We start from the raw sequence: 4,164 nt of genomic DNA, 5'->3' as shown, positions 1-4,164 counted from the left end.
CAGTCATATCCAATACCAGGAGAATCAAATTCCAGTCTTTGAATGACGCTGTATAATTACAATTATACACTTCAACAGTGTTTATCAGTCTTGGTCCTGGGACATCAATGGGTACACATTGTAACTAATAGACTAGAAACAGGATTTAACTAGTTAATTCATATATACAGAAATATAATGTTAAAAACCAGAACACTACACTTCCTATGCATTATGTAAATACTCCAACACCGGTTCATCTCAACATCTAATGCCCTTCATCTGCATTGTTCTGATAAACACAGGATAGGTGGAGTATTTCATCACATTACACTTCATTTCAACCAGTAGAGAATGTGAAACGCTTTATTGAAAAGCTCATTATCCAAGTGTTATAAATACAAGTTCAATCTGTACTTCAATGCACATCTGTTGTGTATTATAAAAACAGAGGAAGAAAGAGGAGGTGGAGAGAGAGGTGTAAAAGACAGAAAGGGAAAGAGGTAAGCACATTGGAGCAGGGAAGGCAGCACATGATTAATGAAACACAGTGCTACCTAAATATTCTCTCAGTTCATCACAATTACATAACAGTGTCTCTAGTCGGCCCAAAGGTTATCTTAAAAGAAGGTGAGGTGGCGATGATGAGACTGGGGGTTGGCATCCTCTCACATCAAAACATATCTGCAGACGAGAGACAGATAGAGAGAGAGAGCATGTTTAAGCCTTATGTTTTTAGTTTTTATTCTAACATTGTTAGTCATCAATCAGGAGGTGAAATGCAAAACTGACCTGGGATCAATGTGGCTAGGCTATGCTAGTCAGATTTCAATATAAAGCATCTCTTTAATAATACGTCCTGTATAATATAAACTGACCTGGGATCATTAACTCTGGGACTACTGCATCTATCTGTATTTCAATGTAAAGCATCTCTTTAATAATACTTCCTGTTGACCCGACCAAGTGACCTCTCACCTCTGACCATGCTGTGCCCTCTATGTAGCCAGTTCAGATGCAGGAGGGGTTCACCGACACAGCTGATATAACCTAGAGGATTTAGGGAGAAGGGGAGAGAGGGATGAAGTGAAGGAGAGAGACTGTTATTGAGAAAATAAGGTAGTTAAAGCCACAGTGTTCAACAGGAATCTGTGTGTGGCCTCACCTGGTGTCCACACCACACTAAGTGGCTGCAGAGTACTTTATGCTGAAAAACATGAATGGACCCACAAGGACAAACAATTATAGCGTAGTTATAGAAATAATGAAGTGTCTTATTATTCTCCATGGTTGGCCCTGTTGCCTATTCTTTGAAGGTGGAAGGAGCCACAGTTATACACCTGAGCCTGCTTACTGCACAACACAATCCATCAATCAGATTGATACATGAGTGTGTAGGTGGGGGTTATAGGGTGTCTAATTGTTCTACATTTTTTCAATATGGGTGATTTAAAATAGCCTGTTTTGTTTTTGCACAGACATCACACCCTTACCTAAACAGCACCCTCACCTGAGAAGTAGAAATCAAAGGGAGAGAAACTATGAATTGAATAACTGCAGTTGACATAGCTAAGTAAATGGAAGAATAATCTTATTGCAATGTGAATGGCTCTTAAAAGAGCCTTTAGTTGTGCATAGTGTAGTCTATGGTGTTGCCAGGGAACAGCACCCTCTTAAAAGAGCCTTTGGTTGTGCATAGTGTAGTCTATGGTGTTGCCAGGGAACAGCACCCTCTTAAAAGAGCCTTTGGTTGTGCATAGTGTAGTCTATGGTGTTGCTAGGGAACAGCACCCTCTTAAAAGAGCCTTTGGTTGTGCATAGTGTAGTCTATGGTGTTGCTAGGGAACAGCACCCTCTTAAAAGAAGGAGGAGGTGAAGATCTCCTGCACATGGATTGCCTCTCTTGCTGCGTTGTTGGACCCCATCCTTGAAACATCCTGCAGAGCAGCAGACTCCTCCTCTGGGACACGGCGGCGAGCTGCAGATCCCCTCCTGGTCCTCGTGTCCATCCTCATGAAGTTACGCAGGACACAGGTAGCCTTCACACATCTGAACTCCTCCAGGAGGCAGTCCCAGATGACCCTGGTCACCCAACCTTGCAGTGCCCTACACGGCAACTGTAGGCAATCGTTTGGAAGGAATCTCCAGTTACAAGGTATCTGTAGGAATATGGAAGACAATATAATTATTAGACTTTTACATCACCAGGTCATTGTGGATTACTAAAGTATAATATCCATAATAACAAATCATGATAACATTGGATTGATAGATGCATGGGCACACATATGTACATGTGTAGCATGTGACAATAACACGATCATATCAGGACGGCATCACAAATGAATACATAAATACCACTTGAAGCTTGATGATGAGTTGATCATTTGAATCAGCTGTGCAGTGCTGAGGCAACAACAACAATGTGCCTCTGAGTCCCCAGGACTGAGAACCACTGCTCTTCATTGGGACCTCTTCATATGTAGACTGGCTTTCATAGCGCTCTTTATCTGAGGACAAAAAACCTCACAAGAAACTCACTTCATTATAGTGAAATTACACCACACTGAATATTATGTTACTATTATCTCCGTCCTCACTTCTAGGGACAGGAACTACACAAAAGTACCTGCCCTATCCAGAATAGTCTCCTCTCTCACTGACAGTTGGGGCTGCTATCCTTTCACCCTCCTCCATGGCTGTTAGCTAGCTACCTACAAATGCATTGGAGTTAGTTTTTTACAGTGATAAATACATCAAGATAGCTAGCTAATATGAAGTTAGACAGCTGATGATATTTAATTCACTTAGTTATCTATCTATATAGTATTAGCTAGCCAACTAGCTAGCTCGTTTAGCAGGTCATTTGAGTTAGCCTGCACTGCAGCTAGTTAGCTAATAATACATCGTTTCTTTACATTTCCAAAATCTATTTACTTACTTGAATAGGTTCTCCCAGCCATGTGGACAACTGGAAACCGGGCAGCAAAGTTGGTCCCCAGAGCGTTTTAGAGGATATTACTATTGAACTATGTACCCATTTAATAAACAGACCTTCATACAAACTTGCTCTGCTGAATTCTTGACGGATTCACAACGGGAGGCCTAAGCAGCATCTAGTCCATCTGCTGACTGGACGCAGGTGAGGAAAATGTACATTTTATTTTCAGACAACAAGTTAACTCTAGGGTACTCTCTAGGAATTCTTGAGACATCCCTACCCTAAACCCTAACCTTAACCCCTAACTTAACCATTTTAAATGTCAACTTCAACGGACTAGGGACGTCCCAAAGATGTATCGCTACCTGAAAATACATGATCTAAGTCAGGGGTGTCAAACTCATTCCACGGAGGGCCTAGTGTCTGCAGGTTTTTGTTTTTTCCTTTCAATAAAGCCCTAGACAACCAGGTGTGGGGAGTTCCTAACTAATTAGTGATGTTAATTCATCAATCAAGTACAAGGGAGGAGCGAAAACCCGCAGACACTTGGCCCCCGTGGAATGAGTTTGACACCTGTGATCTAAGTGATTGATAGTTAGTATACATCAGTCATAAAGCCTTATTTACTTTAATGAACTACTAAAATAGTGATTTTGTCAGACAGCATAGACAGCAGCTCTACACTTTATTGACTGACTGATCCAGTCATCCTTCCATCCCTCCTCAGCCTTCCTCTCCTCTGAAGACCCAGTGAGGGTGGAGCTCAGTCAGAGAGCTGTTGAGGGACTGGTTAGGAAGAACACTTCTACAGCCAGAGAGGTGAGAGGTCACACATGGTTTAGATGGTAAATATTTATGTCCCCTTAGCGGTTCATCACGTCAGAAAAAGGGAATATGTTCCATCATCTATGTTTATTTACATTAGTGCAAATTGTATTGGTGTAATTTCTCACCCCTTTTGGCTGCATGAAAGGGAATTTCACCTCAGGCACACACATTTGTTCTTTGATATTATGAAGGTAATTTGTATCAAATGTACTTTTCCCCACTCATTCACCCCATCTCTTTATATTGAGTATTTATATTCAGTGGCCTGACTGCATCCAGACTATGTCAAAGGCCCATCCTGGTAGATCTGAACCTAATGCAGCTTGGAGTGATCGGATGACAGAAGTCACATTTAGGTGCCAGGTGTAACTGAGGCCATAGATGCTCCATATCCACTACTTTGAGTGTTTTATATA

The 4,164-nt window shown here is 41.5% G+C and overlaps 1 long non-coding RNA gene across 1 annotated transcript; it reads right to left on the bottom strand.

Annotated features, from left to right (window-relative positions):
• Positions 1-286: 286 nt before the first annotated feature.
• LOC129850344 (uncharacterized) lies at positions 287-3,496 on the bottom strand. Its single transcript, XR_008758777.1, has 4 exons — positions 2,921-3,496; positions 2,338-2,693; positions 958-2,138; positions 287-663 (listed from the first exon to the last, which is right to left on the bottom strand). It is a non-coding gene; the product is annotated as an uncharacterized LOC129850344 (long non-coding RNA).
• Between the last annotated feature and the right edge of the window lie 668 nt (positions 3,497-4,164).

The sequence above is a fragment of the Salvelinus fontinalis genome, unplaced genomic scaffold, assembly GCF_029448725.1.
Source record: "Salvelinus fontinalis isolate EN_2023a unplaced genomic scaffold, ASM2944872v1 scaffold_1939, whole genome shotgun sequence".
Classification (NCBI taxonomy): domain Eukaryota; kingdom Metazoa; phylum Chordata; class Actinopteri; order Salmoniformes; family Salmonidae; genus Salvelinus; species Salvelinus fontinalis.
Note: the sequence above shows the minus strand (reverse complement) of the source record. Positions and strands in the feature narration are given on the sequence as shown.